Raw genomic sequence first — 18504 nt, 5'->3', positions numbered from 1 at the left:
TGAAGTCTTCTTGTTTTCAAATAACTATTTTACTGTTTAAGATCGTATACCGCTTTCTTTCCCCTGATCGATCGTAGCACTCCGTAAGCATACAATCTGTGAGTGTTGATGCAAGTTTATAGGCTGTACATAAAACTGTAAAATATATTATGAAGCCCACAGCAGTTGTGTTACGCGACCGAAACGACTGTGTCGAAATTAGTGACTAGCGACATCAGAAATAGCCACAGGGATCTACGTACCCATTGTGGATGAAATAACTAATGGCATACTTTCACATTTTACTCCAAAACGGCGAGGAAAGAAAATGCACACATTCCACCCTATCCCTATTTTGAGCTTATGACATCAGATACATATGTATATGATACGGGATATTTTAACCAATGGAAATTCTTTTTACCGAAGAAAGTAAGGCAAGAAATTTCATATTAAGTACCTGACGTATTAAAACAATGGACCTTGAATCAGCTCTCAAGATGTATCGTCTGATTGGGGGCTGAAAACAAAAGGCCGCGACGAATAGCATGTCTGGTACGTAATTTTAGTGTGCTCAGTAGCTGTTTGATAAACGCACACCAGCGTCTTATCTGTGGGGCTCAGAAACTGCACTGGGAGGCACGTTCTCTCAGAAGTGGGAAAGAGGTCGGCACTGGGTCCATTATTGCTCTCCTTGTATGTGAGAGATATGTCGCTCGTACTGTTCTCTTGTAAAAACCGTTTCTGTGACGACGACTACCAGAAGCTCGTACTTGCTACACCTAATAATGGCAATACATCCATTAAGATGAATAATGACGTGTAAGGGAATACCTGGTTGTATCGCACAGTGGATTTTCTCGGACAGTTTCGCGCTTCTGTGTGATTTGTGGGGGAACAAAATAGATAGCATAAAAACTAAAGATATCTCGATTTGTTTCTTTAATAGGCAAAGAGAGAGAAGTCAGGATATAACTAGGATAAAGAGCTGTAGAAAGAGTGAGACGACTTGAAATGACAATTTTATATATATATATATATATATATATATATATATATATATATATATATATATACAACACAGTTGCTGTAAAGGTAACAGATGATTTCTTAAAATTGGTGCACAAATATGTATGCAGGGTAAATGAAAATAAATCTTCGGTTCAGTAAAGCGGGTAAGGACTAGCATTTTATGAAACGGCATGAAGACGTGCGGCTAAGGAAAGCCGAATCTACGAGTTTACAGCTAGCAGCAGGACTGAGCAAGGGGCAAGCAGACAGATTCTTTGTCAAACTAGGTGAGATGACGGAGAAGTCGAAGTTTATAATCATTTACGATCAACGTAAAACTTTTGCAGCAAAAATGACTTTCCTACATATCACAATTTGATGCCCGATACAATTCTCCAAACATTTAAATTGCAGAAGATGGAAAAAATTATTGTAAAATCAATGAACATATATTCTAATGATATTGAGTTTTATTATTATGTTAAGTGACGCATAATAGTATTGTTTTGTTCCAAATAAACCTGCAGAAAAATTATAACTTTGAAAAAGTTTACGTGTACAATGCTATCCGACCGCCCCCTATCAAGTGTTCAGACCGACCAAGGAGGAGCATTGGACAACACACTGAACTCTTTTTGAGGAGAGCGGCAGTTTCAATCTCCGCCCGGACAACCAGATTTAGCTTTTCTAAGACAGGAAAGGAAGATAGACCATTTCTTTCCCCGTACTTCGCGCTCCAAGCTTTAGCTGCGATCGGCACGACGCTAACCTCTGATCATGTGTTCTCTTTTTATTGTTGAAGTAGGCACCAAGCTGGACTAAAAATAAATGCAAAGAAGACCCAAGCGGTTTTAGTATCTCATGGAAGTTGATTAGAGCTGAACTCTGTGAACTTACTCTCTATTCTTCTGAAAATGGTTAAGAATCTAAGTAGCTTAAATTATCATCTCATTTGGACATGAAATACTAAAGGCACGCTCAGGAAGATTTCTAATCACCTCTGTTCCCTCCATAAGTTTTGGAAGATATTTCCACAGAGAGTGAGGCAGAATCTTGTGCAAACATTCGTTTTGTCGGACCTCCACCATTGCGACGTGATCCAACACTTCACGAGATCGCTTTTGTTCCCTCGAAAAATTTCGTGAAATATTTCCACAGGGCGCGAGCCGGAAATCTGTGCAGTCATTCGCTTTCCCGATCAATCACCAGTACGATGTGATCCATGCGTTTGCGGCATCCACCTCTTCGACCATGCTAGTGCCTTATACGCCGAGTTCGGATAGAAGCGGTTAGACAAGCTATATGACTAACATAGGCTATGCCTACCGCGTAAGCTTCTCAACGTGTGTGCCTCTAGCGCCCTGTATCAGAGATCGAATACCTATAATATCATCAAAATCGAAATGCTAAGTCTCACTTGCCAATCTACTTCTACACTGATGCAATCTGCTTCTGGAACAAGCAACCCCACACATGCACTTAATTCAGTGCCAAGTGTATTTTCTTTTAAAAGTCTTGTAGAGGCTTTCCTAAAAAACTGACGTATACGGCCAATTCTCCCCATCTAACAGTAGGCCAAATGCTTTCTTCTTTTCCTAGGTACGCTTCCCTTTCTTTTAGTTTTTGAATCAGTCATGTAACATTATTTTTTTCCTTCTCTATTCATTACTTCTGACCCACTGCTTCTGCGTGTACTATCTCTCTCTCTGTCTCTCTCTCTCTCTCTTTCTCTCTCTCGTCTTATCTCTTGCTGTCATTTCTACCACGTTCCACAGGGCAGATTCACGTCCTGCACATTATCTTCATTATTCTATTCCTCACTGACGAATTTAAGCTGCGTCTTTTTCTGATATGGCCGTTACTGTTTTACTTTTCTTTCTCATAACTATTTGTAAATATTAGGTTCTAGTAAATCAATAAACATGGCCTAATGTTGCACGAAAAGGTACTAACGTTTATGAGATAAGGCATAGCTACTTTTTAGCAGCTTTTTAACTGTGGCGATAATTTGTTAGAAGTTAAATACAGATGCTGAATTGGAATTCGAACTCATACTCTACTTTTCGACAGCATGGAGCTACCAGTTTCACTACCAGGGTGTGTTTGTCAGTCGGAATAGAAAGAAAGAATACTAGGGTTGTCGTCGTGTTGATGAAGATTTCATTAGAGAGCACACACTTTGATCAGAGAAGAATGCGAAAGGAAACCGATTGTGCCTTTTCAGGGGAACCTTTGCGGCATTTCTCCAAAATGATTTAGGGACATAGTGCAAAACCCAAATCGGGATAACCGACCAGGGATTTTAACTGTCACCCTCTAGAATACGAGTCCAGTGTCTTACCACTATGCCATCTCGCTCTCTACTGATTAGAACTTCTGGGAGAGAGAATACTGAGGAAAACCCCAACAACAAAGCAGGAGTACTTCTGTGGAGTTTCTAAGATGCCGAGACGAACCAGTGCAAACCGCCATAATTGAGTCGAGTTGTCAGGTGTCATCGGAAAGTGCAGTCTGAAGCACATAATTCCCCGAGCCTTAGGTGTCACACAGTTTTAACTTGTAACAAATGGTCACCTAAGATTTCATTCCAAAAATAGAAATCATAAAATCTGTAAACGGTGAAGTGTTACTTACCTCTTTTAAGTGGCACGGAATTCCTCTATGCACCTCCGTCCATATTAGTTCAGAAGTGTAACAGATGACTCCATTACAAGTGAGAATGATGCCGTTGTTGACAAGTCAGCATCAACACCAACACTGTAAACGGGAACGTCTATTTAGCACACATACTTCACACTTACACATATCGCTAATGTTAAAAATTTACAAAGAAAACACAAAGATAAACATTCAGACTTCATTTTAATTATGTTTATTTGTGAGAGAATTCACACATCTGTAACTAAACACTGCTGTTGTTGTGATCTTCAGTGCAGAGACTGATTTGATGCAGCCGGCCGCGGTGGTCTAGCGGTTCTAGGCGCGCAGTCCGGAACCACGCGACTGCTACGGTCGCAGGTTCGAATCCTGCCTCGGGCATGGATGTGTGTGATGTCCTTAGGTTAGTTAGGTTTAATTAGTTCTAAGTTCTAGGCGACTGATGACCACAGAAGTTCAGTCGCATAGTGCTCAGAGCCATTTGAACCACTGATTTGATGCAGCTCTCCTTGCTACTCTGCAAGCTTCTTCATCTCCGAGTAAGTAATGCAATCTGCATCCTTCTGGATCTGCCCAGTGTATTCATCTCTTGCTCTCCCTCTGCGATTTTTACCGTCTACACTTCCCTTCAGTACCGAATTGGTGAACTCTTGATACGTCAGAGCGTGTCCTCCCAAGCGATTCGTATTTCTACTGAAGATGTGGCACAAATTCATCTTCTCCCCAATTCTGTTCAGTACCTCCTCATTTGTTACGTGATCTACCCATCTAATCTTCAGCAATCATCTGTAGCACCACATTTCAAAAGTTTCTGTTCTCTTCTTGCCGTCCATGTTTCATTTCCATACAAAGCTACATTCCGTACAAACTCTTTCAGAAAAGACTTCCTGAAACTTAAATCTATACTTGATGTTAACAAATTTCTCTTCTTGAGAAACTCTTTCCTTGCCATACCAGTCTACATTTTACATCCTCTCTACTTCCTCCATCATCAGTTACATTGTTCCACAAATAGAAAAACTCATCTACTACTTTAAGTGTCCCATTTCCTAATCTAATTCCCTTAGCATCACCTGATTTAATTCGACTACATTCCACTACCCTTGTTTTGCTTTTGTTAATGTTCATCTTATATCCTTCGTTCCGTTCAACTGCTCTTCCAGGTCCTTTACTGTCTCTGACAGAATTACAATGTCATCGGCAAAGCTTAAAGTTTTTATTTCTTCTCCAGGGATTTCAAGTCCTACTCCAAATTTCGTTTCCTTTACTGCTTGCGCAGTATACAGATTGAATTACATCGAGGATAGGCTACAACTCTGTCTCACTCCCTTCTCAACCACTGCTTCCCTTTCATGCCTCTGCCGCACGGGATTAGCCGAGCGGTCTCGAGCGCTGCAGTCATCGACTGTGCGGCTGGTCCCGGCGGAGGTTGGAGTCCTCCCTCGGGCATGGGTGTGTGTGTTTGTCATTAGGATAATTTAGGTTAAGTAGTGTGTAAGCTTAGGGACTGATGACCTTAGCACTTAAATCCCATAAGATTTCACACACATTTGAACATTTTTCATGCCTCTCGACTCTTATAACTGCCATGTGGTTTCTGTACGTAATGTAAATAGCCTTTCGCTCCCTGTACTTGACCCCTGCCACCTTCAGAATTTGAAAGAGAGTATTCCAGTCAACATTGTCAATAGCTTTCTGTAAGTCTACTAATGTTAGAACGTAGGTTTGCCTTTGATTAATCTATCTTCTAAGATGAGGCGTAGGGTCAGTATTGCCTCACGTGTTCCAACATTTCTACGGAATCCAAACTGATGTTCCCTGAGGTCGGCTTCTACCAATTTCTACATTCGGCTGTAAAGAATTCGTGTTTGTATTTTGCAGCCGTGACTTATTAAACTGATAGTTCGATAATTATCGCGCCTGTCAACAAGTGCTTTCTTTGGGATTGGAATTATTATGTTGTCTTTGAAGTCTGAGGGTATTTCACCTGTCTTATACTATCTGATCAAATATAACCAAGCATCTGTTAATTGACGTTAATATGGCGTGCGTCCTCCCTTCGCCTCTATGACGACTTTAACTGTGCTATTGACGCTTGCAATGAAGCACCGAAACATTTGTGGAGGCCAAGAACCCTATACTTCCTAAAGAGCCGAAACCAGAGAAAATATTGACTTTTGATGGTGGAATCTGGAGCGGATTCGACTTTCTAAATCATTCTAAAGGAGTTCCACTAGATTTAGGTGGTGACTGTGGACAGGCCAGTCGATTTGAGGAATGCACCACACTGGATGCTTTATGACACAGTGCAGTTTCATGCTGATACGTTCACCGTCCCCAGAACCTTCCTCTACCGCATACAATACGCAGTGCTGTAAAATGTGTTCGCATCCTTCCACTTTTAGTGCTTTCTTAAGCGCAAAAAGGAGACCACAGCCTAGCCAAGAAAAATAGCCCTTACACCTATATACCTTAACACCACCTCTCCGCAGTTCACTGTTGGCACTGCAGAAGAGGGCAGATAACGTTCTCCAGATATTCATCAAACCGGAACCCCTCCAACGCAATGCCACAGGGTACAGTGTAATGCATCACTCCGAATCACACTTTTTTCAGTCGTCCACTGTCCAGTGGCGTTGTTCCCTATACTAGCTCAAGCGTTTCTTAGCACTGACTACCGAAATGTGTAGCTTATGAGGAGCTTCTCCACCATTGTACCTCATTCTTTTTAATTCTCTATGCACAGTCATCGCTCTAGCTGACCTGCTGATAGCACTTTAGAACTCGCGAGTTTTTCCTTCAGTTGACTTCGTACGAAATTTTACAACCACTGTCCGCAATGCACGACGGCCCCTCTCCGTCAGTACAGGTCTGCCTCGTCTTGAAGCTTCCTGGCAGATTAAAACTGTGTACCGGACCGAGACTCGAACCCGCGACCTTTGCCTTTCGCTGGCAAGTACTCTACTAACTTTTTTTTTTTTCAAACAGGACTCGAACCCGGGACATTCTGTTTACATGGCAGATGCTCTATCCATTTTTTTTCTTAATTTTTTTTTTAATAGGACCTTTGCCTTTCGCGGGCAAGTGCTCTACCAACTCTTTTTTTTTTTTTTTTTTTTTTTAGACGCTACCCCTAGACCACTTTTTTTTTTCTTTTTGTATCCAATGTCAGGCTTACCACCTTTGTGACATACATCTTGTTGTACTATCGCATAAATAGTGTCTACAAAGTCCATATGTTGACAAATAGTGGCTAATTAGAAACTTAATTAATTAAGGAAATGAATAAAACTGAAAATGTTCAAATGAAAGACATGAAGACAATTGCGGATAGTACAAATACAAAAGAAACATGCTCCTGTAGCAATGAAATGAAATTCGTGTCGGGGGCGACACCTGCTCACGACCCGACGTTCGATAGAGCAAGAGAGCCATCTATCGACTCGTTCTCCAGACGTTGGTGTAAGACTGGGTCGTCTTCTCGAAATTAACTAAGGGTCCGTAAGTGTGATCGATGTCTATCTCGGCTCCTTCGTCTATCTCATCTCTCACCCGTTACACCCCATCTGGCCGGCGGGTCGGTAAATGTAAGTCGCAAGTAATTAGCGAAGTCTTGCCTATATTTCTTATGCTGTTGCAGCTTCGTGTGTCCATCCAGGAGAAAATGCCAAAAATCAATTTTGTCCTTTTCCGATTCGTTATACACGTAGCCCACCACCATTCCCCGCACCCATGTCACTGCATTGGCTTTTTGGACCGGGAAATAAGATTCTTGGGGGAAAAAAAGTGTGTCTGATGAAATTTTGTGAGGGGTGGAGCGTAACAGGAACGCCAATATCTGTTGTGCCAAGTGCCACACTGGAGCCGTCCCACTACATGCTAAACGATGTTCATCAGTGTCCACTGTTGCGCAGCCTAAACATAGTGGAGTGTCTGCCAAATGAATCGCGTGCCGCCGTTGATTCGTTGCGAACTTGCTATTTATCACCACATACCAGGTTGAGCGTACCGACGTTGGGAGGTAAACGTTCCGTATAACGTGCCATATCTGTCGCCAGTTCTTGTCTGGGTACTTCTTTTCCAGGGTATTCCTGGGGCACCGGCGCAGTAAGAGTTGGTATACGTCTCGCGTCGTCGGTAGTCGTGTTGTTGGGAAGGAATCTTTGACATAGCTAAGTTCCAAAAAAAAAGACTTGAAATGTGACAGCTTCGATGAAATATTGCCCACATCGACGGGGGGCAGCATTGAAGTGGGCGCTAGTACATCGGCCAACGCACCCGAGATATTGCGAAATCGACCTCGCCACTGTCGGAAAATCGTACTGACGAATAACGCCCGTGCCTTTTCATATACGTTCACTAGACCAAGTCCACCCTCTCCAGGTGGTAGCGTAAGCGTTGTGTATCGGATCTTAAACAGGTGTCCCACACTCACGTAGGTTCCGAAAGTTGCTTGTATCCGTGATGCCATTGTGCGCGTTAAAGGCAGGACATGCGCTACGTGAGTGAGTCTCGGTGCTAGGTATACGTTAACATAGGTCACCCTCTGAATCATATCCAACGCTCTTAATTTCTGTAACAGCACCATTGTCCGCATCAGCTTCAATATGCGTCGGTAGTTATCCGCTGCTGACCGTTGCACATCCGTGTGGAACGTAATACCTAGGAATTTTATGGTCTTAACTAAGATGAGCGGGCCTTCCTCCCCCGGTTGTAATCCTCGACCGACATTCATGCAGCGTGATTTTTGTAGATTATGCACGCTTCCTGCCGCCATCCCGTATCGCTGTATCCATGCCAACGCCGTACGTACTTCTTCGCCTGTCCGTGCCACCAGCATCACATCGTCAGCATAAGCGCGGCAATGAAAGGTCAGTTGAGGCAACGGCACTCCCTCCAACCGTCATCGGAGACCATATAGACAGGGTTCCAAAGCCATTGCATACAAAAATATCGAAAGGGGGCAACCTTGACGAACTGACCTTGAAATAACAATGTAGTCAGTGCCCCGCCCATTCACCGAGACCTTTGATCGTACGCCGTGTAACAGTCGCATGATCACTAGGATGAAGGCCTGTGGGATTCCCAACCTGCCCATCACCGCATGCAAAAAGGTATGATCCACTCTGTCGAATGCATGATCGAAGTCAATAGCGACTAGTGCCCCACGCACTCGGCATGCCGCTGCTAATGCGATGATATCTCGGTAGTCACTGAGCGCCGTATGTACGTTGCTCTTACCGCCGAGGCAAGTTTGATCTATGAGTCTATCAGAAAGTGAAGACCGCAGGCGAGCCCCAAGGATGCGCGCGAAAATCTTATAGTCGCAGTTCAAGAGAGTGAGTGGTCTATAATCTCCTGGATTTCTGCCACCGCGTGGTTTGGGTATTGGGATGATGATACCCTCCGTGGATTCGGCAGGTATCTCAGTCTGTGGTAACAGGAGTTCGTTGTACATCTGAATCCAGGTCCGTCCCATGAGGTATGCAAAGGCGCGGTAAAATTCAATTGGGAAGCCGTCCTGTCCTGGGGACTTGTTCGGAGCCCCCCTGGCAATTGCGTCTGTCAGCTCGTCCTCTGTTATCGCGGTGATGAAAGTCTCTGCATCCAGTGGTGGTCCTCTATCTGGCATTTCCGAGATGACATCATGTAGTGTCTCGTGGTTCACATGTACAGGTCCATATAACTGGCGGAAATAGTCGGTAAACACATGCGCAATATCACGCTGGTGCACAACTTGCTGGCCAGTTTCAGAGATTAGTTCCCTGATCAATGTCCTGCGTCGTCGTTGGCGTTCACGTACCACGTGGTGCATGGAGGGGGTTTCGGCAGCAACTGTGTCCGCCAATCTCGCCCGGACCATTATACCTTCCATTCTTAGTCTCGTCAGCTGTAATAACTTGGCTTTGATCCTGCGCATGGCCGTGTGCCTTTCCGGCGATGGTTGTTGGGTCATCAGCTCCCTCAGGGCTGTAAAATAAAAATCAGCCGTTGTGTGGTTCCACTGCGATTTGTCCTGCCGGTATCGTATGAACGTTCTCCGTAACGTTGGTTTTGCGCATTTAATCCACCACTGGAGAACCGAGGTGTATGCTCGTTGGCGGCGAACGCAGGTCTCCCAGGCCGTATCTATCGACCGGTGACATTCAGTGTCACGTAAAAGTGCACAATTCATTTTCCAGTGACCTTTACTCCGCCATATCTTCTGACGCGTTAGTGACATCGTACAGACGTACGCCATATGATCCGTAAAAGCCGCTGGCCAGATTTCGGCATCCAGTATCGTCGTCCGTAGAGCTCGTGTCACGTACACTCTATCAAGTCTACTCGCCGAGTGTCCCGTGATAAACGTATAACCCGGTCTGTCACCATGCTGCAGTTCCCAGGTATCCAGAAGCGCCATTTCGGTAATCAACGCACGCAGTTCCATGCATGGCACATAATGAGGTACTTGGTCCTTTTTGTCGACGACACAATTAAAGTCGCCGCCCACTATATAGTTATCAAAGCGTCCAGCGAACAACGGTGCTATCTCTTCGGTGTAAAAAGTCGTCCTTTCTCTTCGTTTTGTGGAGCCAGATGGTGCATATAAATTGATGAAACGAACTCCGTCGACAGTGATCGCTATGCCGCGTGCCGAAGGGAGAGACCCGACGTCCTCCACTCCTATTCCTTCCCTGGTGAGAATCGCCACACCGCATCCACTTTCATCGTGCACTGAATAATGTGCCTCGTAACCGTAGAACTCCGGCGGCGATGTGAAACGCACTTCTTGTAGGAGTACAATATCCACGTCCGCAGCGCGTAACATATCTTTCAGCATTTGAATTTTAAGCGGTGTCCGTATGCCATTAATGTTTATCGTGGCAATGCGGTACGCCTGGCTTGTGTTCATCAGTTGTAGAGCGGTGTCATTAAGCGTCCATCTGCACCCCCGGCGCTCCTCAACACACCTAAGTTGGTCAACATTTCCCGACCCCTCCCGGCCTCTGGCCAGGACTATCCTCAATCGTCGCGTTCGTATTTGCGTCCTGTTCCTGTTGGTCCATTTCTTGCGCCCAGTCCCCCAGCATATTTCCGGAACTGGTCGAAGGATGGGAGGCAACGTTGTCATCGCTCTGATGTTGGACAGTTGTCGTCTCCACTTCCGCCTTCCGGTCACCAGAAGGAGAGTTGAAGTTATCGTCACTGTGTAGTTCCTGCATCGTCATCTCGGTATCTGTTGAATCCACTGGTCTCAGGTCTATACTGTCGTTGTCGTCCACTGTCCCCTCGGGACTATGGCTATCGTCAGCAGAAGTCAGTCGACGCTTCTTTCTTCTCTTCGGCGAACGCTGTTTCCGTTGCCTTGCTTCCGCATGGGCTGTTGGGGTTGCGTATCCTCCGTCTTGGTCCTGGCCTATCACGCTCTCGGTGGAAGCACTGGTAGCCACCACGGATGAGCCTGGAGCGGCCGTCAGCTGCATCTCTTCTGTGGTGTCCTGTGTCTGCTGTGGTGGAACCGGTGGTCGGAGTTCCAGTCCGTTGGTGTCCATGTTCTCTATAGGGGGCAGCTGCTGGTGCCCATCGGAAGTCTCCCTCACGTCGCCTCTCAGGGCTTCCACAAAGGTCAACGGTAAGACAGTCGTTGGTTGTGGCGACTGAACGTCATCCCGTGGAGTTTGCACTAAACGTCGCTGGAGGCATTCCGAGCGGACGTGACCTTCTTTCCCGCACCCCGAGCAAGTGCGAGGTTGCCCATCATAGATTATAATCGCTCGACAACCTCCTATGTATAAATAAGAGGGAACGTGCTTGCGTAGTTCTATCCGTATTTGTCTCACCCCATTTAAAACGGGGTACGTGGTAAAACTCGTCCATTTTTCGGCCACATGGGATAGAACTGTACCGTATGGTCGAAAGGCGTCGGTAACAAGTTCAGACGGGACCTCAAACGGAAGTTCGAAGACTCGTATAGTGCGGATCCCCATTCCCGCGTGATCGACTGTAACCGCACCAACATTCCCGTCGGCATGACAGAAACGATACCCGTTCGGTGATCGTTGTAGAAGTCTTTCGCAAGCAGCCTCGTCAACAAGCTTGACATAGACGACGCTTGAAACGAGCGATAAATTGATTCCCACGATTTCCTGTGGATCGATTTTTACCTCTTCTCTGAAAAAACGTTCAATCTCGTGTGCCTTTGGTCGTGTATAGTCGTTCGCAAAACTGAACTTCAAAGTCGTTTTTCTGTACGAGTGTGCCATCTCGTTCTAGACTCACAACACCGCACACGCGAAGCTGCTCCGGCGTAAACAAACAGGCGCGCGCACCACAGCGCGGCCGGCAGGCAACACGGTCCGCACTGTGTCACTGCCGAAGGCAGACTGCGCCCGGACCGAGACTCGAACCCGGGACCTTTGCCTTTCGCTGGCAAGTACTCTACTAACTGAGCTACACAAGCACAACTCACGCCCCCCTCCTCACAGCTTTACATCTACCAGTACCTCGTCTCCTCTAATCATTGGCAGAGCACTTGCCCGCGAAAGGCAAAATTCCCGATTTCGAGTCTCGGTGCGGCACACAATTTTAGCCTTTCGGAAGTTTCATATCAGCACATTCTCCGCTGCCGAGTGAGAATCTCATTTTGCCTGGTCTTGGTTTAGCCGCCTCCTTCTATATTACTGCGTCCACCTCCCATGATATCTAGTGGTCAATTCTGCATTAGACATTGGTTCAAAAAATGGTTCAAATGGCTCTGAGCACTATGGAACTTAACTTCTGACCCCTAGAACTTAGAACTACTTAAACCTAACTAACCTAAGGGCATCACACACATCCATGGCCGAGGCAGGTTTCGAAGCTGCGACCGTAGCGGTCGCGCGGTTCCAGGCAGTAGCGCCTAGAACCGCTCGGCCTTACACATTAGTGTCCAGATTCCTTTGATCAAATAGCCTACAGTTCATTTATTGTGCATGCTAATATAGAGTGTGCTAAGAATACAAACTGATGACCGAAAAAACTAGTGCCATGGTCAAAATTACTGAACAAACTGTACTTCAAAATGAGTATCGAACAGTTCTTAATTCATTCATTCGCATTCAGAAGCAGGGACAATGACGTGCCTATCGGTTTATACAGATTTAAGTTTCTCATGGTTTCGCGAAATGACTTCAGGTGCAAACTGGGTAGGTTCCTAGGAGAAAGACACAGCCCGTTTCCTTCCCAACCTCCTCATCCGAGCATCCGTTTCGTCTCTAGTTATCTGATCTTCTGCGATATCGTACACCTCAGTCTCCTTTAATGTTTTTGTAAAACGTACGGCCGTAGATACTACGTGGCTTTCCACGTGAAAACGGATTTGAACATAATGTCGGATACCAGTGGGACTCTGCAGTTCCCCCGTCACGGTCTAATTTTTGAGAGTTAAGGCGAAAGTTCATAACAGTAGTACCCAAGCACTTGTGTCATCTAAATGTTAAAAATAATACATTTGCAAAAAGTAACCTACGACCTTCTGCTTATTGAAATCATTTGTGTCCGTAAGCAGGAGTAACGTGCATCTCAGGTAATACGATTCTCCAGTCCGAGTGGAAAAGTGTTCTTTGTATTACGATTGTGTGTCTCATTAGATCTGTGTCAGCCCCTGGTAGCTGAGCCGTCAGCGCGATGGAATGTCATACCTAACGGCCCGAGTTCGGCTCTCGGCGGGGTCGGAGATTTTCTCCGCTCAGGGACTGGGTTTTGTGTTGTCCTTATCATCATCATCATTTCATCTCAATCGACAAGCAAGTCGCCGAAGTGACGTCAACTCGAAAGACTTGCACTAGGCGAAAGGTCTACCCGACGGGAGGCCCTAGCCACATGGCATTTCCAGTTCTATTAGATCTGTGTGTATCTGCAGTAATGGCCGAAGGGGGGAGGGGGAGCTACCTTAAAAACATAGGAAGACGTGATTAAAAATATATATATATAATTTCCCTATTTTCGTTAAATATTGTGATTTATCAAGGCTACGTATAATCGAAATTTTAAAAATATCAAACACTAATGTAGAGGACATAACCGCTGATCTGAAGGAGAACGTCACAGAATAAGCCATGATGGTACTCAAAACGAACACCTCGTACTTCCACGAGTACAGATGACTTGAGCTCCTTCTGTCAGCTCTAGATTTTTTTTTAAAAAAATACTTCATTTCCGTATAGTATGCACGACTGAACTCTTCACAGAAACAACTGTGGTAGCGTCCAGCACTGCCTACACGTGTAGAGAAACTCCGCGATGTTGTTATAATACAGGTCCAAATATGTAAGAACGGTGCGGAAAATATATTACCAGAAACAAATAATTGTTGAGCTGTAGGCCATATTGTCTTACGGTAGTCATATGTCTATTGACACTATAAGAATCTGGACATTGTTCACAGTCATCGACCCTCATGCTTAACGAGTAGCGAATCCAATCCATATGAACAAATCATGCTGCCACTGGATTTGGTCACATGGAAGAGGCACACGATTCTGTGAAGTGTGGACGTTGTCGCTGGATGTGAAATACACCATTATCGTTCGATGAATCCATAGCAACAAATATGAGTGATTAAGGTTAGATGACTGAAGCAACGCTGCTGGACTTCCTCGACCAAACCATTCCTTATTAATAACTTTTGTTATGTTCTGCCGTACGGATTGTAGAAACAATATGGTGCATCGTCCGGCAAAAACCAACTACATCTATACTCTGAAAACCTGTGAAGTGCATGGCAGAGGATACTTCCGATTGTACCATGTAAACATATGACATTTCTTTCAGAATGGGTAACGTTCTCCAACAGCGCGAGAATTGTTACACGATATTTGGTGAATAAGAGCAACTATTAAATTTTTCGGTAAATTGTGTGGCCCTATAAGCCTGTCACTCAAAACTGCTGTCAACACATTGATACTACACCGAACCTTAAGCTTTTCTCCCATGATTGCCTCATCTGTCTACGTGTGAATTTCGTAGTAATTTGCTAGTACCGCCCCACTCTGTGTGAATACCGCTTCACTCGTACATAAAATACAAATCGTGAACTGAAGATGTTCAGTTCTCCGTCTTAGAAATTCTTGGAAGACGTGGAGTGGTGATCTTCAGGCCTGATAATTTTCACATACTTCGGATATTCTTGGTTCTCGTGCTTAGCTGTCTATGCCAGCATAACCTCCAAATGATGCGTGTAAAATGGCTGATGTTGGAGACAGGTGTAGATGTTAAGTCTGAAAACAGCATCACAGCCAGAGTACCAAGTAAAGTTGCAAACACAGCCAGTGAGAAACAAGTAGTAAACGCCAACAGGAAGACTGTTGGCATCGCTGAGTACTGATAGTTCTCAACATAAATAAGTCATCTACACCTGCATCCATACTCTGCAAACCACCGTGGGGTGCATGGTAGAGGGTGGGTCCAATAGTACCATTTATTATCGTTTCTGCCTGTTCCATTCATGTTCGGAGCGAATGAATAATGATTGTTTGAATGCCTACGTGCGTGCAGTAATTACTCTAACCTTATCCTCATGATATCTATGTGAGCCATACGTATAGGGTTGTAGTATATACTTAGAGTACTCATTTAAAGACCGTTCTTGAAACTTTGTTAATAGACTTCCTCGAAATGGTTTACGTCTGTCTTCAAGAGTCTGTCAGTTCAGTTCCTTCAGTGTCCCTGTGACTTTCTCCCACGGATGTAACAAACCTGTGACCATTCGTGCTGCCCTCCTCTGTATACGTTCAACATCCCCTGTTAGTCTGTTGGGTGTGGATCCCACGCATTTCAGCAAAATTCTAGACGCGATCTCACGATTGATTTGTCAGAAATCTCTTTTGTAGACTGACTGCACTTTCCCAGTAGGCTACCAATAGACCGAAGTCCACTACCTGCTTTAACCACGACTGAACGTATGTGATCATTCCATTTCATGTCCCTACAAAGTGATACACCCAGGTATTTGTACGACTTGCCCGATTCCAGCAGTGACTCACTGATGATATAGTCATACAATATTTGTTTTTCGTTTCGTGAAGTCGAAAATTTTACATTTCTTAGTGTTTTGAGCAAGTTGCCAAGTTCTGGATCACGTTGAAATCTTACCAAGATCTGACTGAATATTTATGCAGTTTCTCTCAAATAGAACTTCATTATAGATAACTGTATCACCTGCAAAAAGCCTGATTTCATTATTATCATTGGCTGCAAGGTCATTAACACACAACGTGAGCAGCAAAGGTTTCAACACACTTCACTCGAGCACACCTGAAGTTACTTCTACATATGACGATAAAGCTCCATCCAAGATAACATGCTGTGTCCTACACATCAAAAAGTTCTCAGTCCAGTCACAAATTTCGCTTGATATCCCATATGATCACAGTTTTGACAGTAAACGTAGATACGGTACTGAGCCAAACGCTTTAAGGAACTCAAGAAACACTTTCTCAACCGGGCTCCCTTGATCCAAAGCTTTCAGTGTGTCATGTGAGGAAAGTGCATGTTGGGTTTCACATGATCGATGTTTTTGAAATCCAGGCTGGTTGGCACTGAGGAGGTCATTCTGTTCAAGATACCTCATTATGTTTCAGCTCAGAATATGTTCTAAGAGTCTACAACAAAGCGATGTCAAGAATACTGGACGGTAGTTTTGTTGATCACATTTACTGCCTTTCTAGTAGACGGGTGTGACCTGTGCCTTGTTCCAAGAACTGGGCATGGTTTCGTGTTCGAGGGATCTACGATAGATTATAGTTACAGGAGGGGCTAGCTCAGCCGCAGATTCGGCATAGAATCTGACAAGGATTCCATCGTAGCCTGGAGATTTGTTCAATTTTAACGATTTCTACTGATTCTCGACACCACTGACACTAATAGTCGTATCCCAGTAGGTATTTGTTTAAGTATAAGAACTGCCTAACAAAGAAACAAGAAGCAGCCACAAACTTGGAAGGAAACGAAATGAAACTTCACGGGCTGAGAGTATATGTGATGTTATTTCAGTGATTACAAAATCGAGACAAATTTATAATATAAAGAATTTGGCGGTATCAGACCAAGTATCAGTATGACGCTGCACTTCTCTGGCATGGACGTACAAGGTGCTATCCAAAATCTTTGGGACTGGTGCTGCCATGTGTTGAAAACGTTCCCTTAGGACTAATAGGCACCATCAAACTCGAAGTAGTTCCCATCCGCACACAGCAGTCCCAGCGCTTTTGCCACTGGTCAAACATTTTCTGGAAGTCATGTTCTTTGAGGGGTTTAACAACGCCAGCGATGCTTCTTGAATCCTCTCTAGAGTGTTGAGCCGACAGCCTTTCAACTTGAGTTTCAGTTTTGGGAATAGCGCAAGTCGCAAGGTGCCAAATCTGGCGAGTATGGTGGGTGTGGTACAACACCATGTTGTTTTTTGCCAAAAAGGTCCTGGTGAGCAAGGACGTGTGACAGAGCGCGTTGTCGTGATGCAGCAGCCATATCCCTTGACGCCAAAGTTCGGAGCGTCGTCGCCGCACGTTTTCACGGAGCCGTCACAAAACGTTACAGTAGTATACGGAATTCACTGTTTGGTTGGGCGGGACGAATTCTTTGTGCACAATTCCCTTGGTACCAAAGAGAAAGATGATAATACTCTTCCCTTAGCTCTTCGCCTGTCTCCCTTTTTTGGCTCTTCGAGAGCCCAGGCTCTTCCACTGGGACGATTGTTGTTTTGTCTCTGGACCATAACCGTAAATCCAACTCTCGTCGCCGGTGATAACCCATGACAAGAAGGGTGGATCAGCAGATGCTGTCTGACGAAAGTCTGTGCACACTTCAACACGCTGTGTCTTCTGATTGGCAGTCAAGATCCTTGGCATAAATTCTGCGGAGATTCGATGCATGCCCAATTCATCAGTCAACATTCGTTGACATGTCCCATAACCAATACCCACTTCATCCGCAAGGTCTTGAATGGTATTACGTCGATCCGCACGAAACAATAGTTGAAGTTTGGCAACAATATCTGGCGTTGTGCGGCTAACGGGACTTCCAGTGTGAGAATCATCTTCGACGTCTGTATGGACGGCCCTGAACCGAGACTGCCACTCAAACATGTACGTACAGCTCATGCTCTGTCCCCCAAACACTTGTTGAATCATTGCAAGTATCTCCGTATCACTTTCCCCGAGATTCGCACAGAATTTGATACACACGCGCTTTTCTGTTCGCGGATCCATTGTAAAATCGCCACACACCAAACAGAGTATTACGGAAATCACTGTGGACACGCAATACGTCCTCCCAGCTGAATGCCATTCCGCACACTGACTCATCAGATATGAAGCTCTCGTCACCTAGCGGTGCAAAGATCTACTACTCCTACTTTCCAGATGGCAGAACCAGTCCCGAAAATTTTGGATTCCACCTCGTATGCATTCGATAGGGAAGGGTGTCATTAAGCCCGGGCATCCTCTCCTGAGGACGGCTGGTCCACAACTGTTGTAACTGGTCCTTCACATCCTAGATATTGGAAATGATGCAGAGTTGATGTCCGAGCTGGTCCCACACACGTTCTATCGAAGACACAGTTGGGGACGTTGCTGACCACGGGAGCACCTTACCATCACGTAGACAGTTCATAGAGACATGTACTACATGCAGAGAGCACTGTCGTATTGAAAATATGGCACCATGATACTGTTCCACGAGAGGTAACACATGAGTATGCAGGGTGTCCGTGACGTACTGTTGTGCTATCAGACATCCCTCACTTATTATCGTTGAACATAATGCAACGCCATTCATCAGCAATCCATGATTTCCAGTCACAGCACCACTCCAAACTCATCCGGTTGTGTGATGGTG

At 45.0% G+C, this 18504-nt stretch overlaps 1 long non-coding RNA gene across 1 annotated transcript in view; it reads right to left on the bottom strand.

Annotated features, from left to right (window-relative positions):
* LOC126418827 (uncharacterized) overlaps positions 1-18504 on the bottom strand; it is a 164305-nt gene that overhangs the window by 130735 nt on the left and 15066 nt on the right. The window contains exon 3 of the long non-coding RNA XR_007575897.1: positions 3625-3747. This is a non-coding gene — a long non-coding RNA (uncharacterized LOC126418827). The remainder of the gene's footprint in view (positions 1-3624; positions 3748-18504) is intronic.

The sequence above is a fragment of the Schistocerca serialis genome, chromosome 9 (genome assembly GCF_023864345.2).
Source record: "Schistocerca serialis cubense isolate TAMUIC-IGC-003099 chromosome 9, iqSchSeri2.2, whole genome shotgun sequence".
NCBI lineage: Eukaryota > Metazoa > Arthropoda > Insecta > Orthoptera > Acrididae > Schistocerca > Schistocerca serialis.
This window is presented reverse-complemented; position numbering and strand designations above follow the sequence as displayed.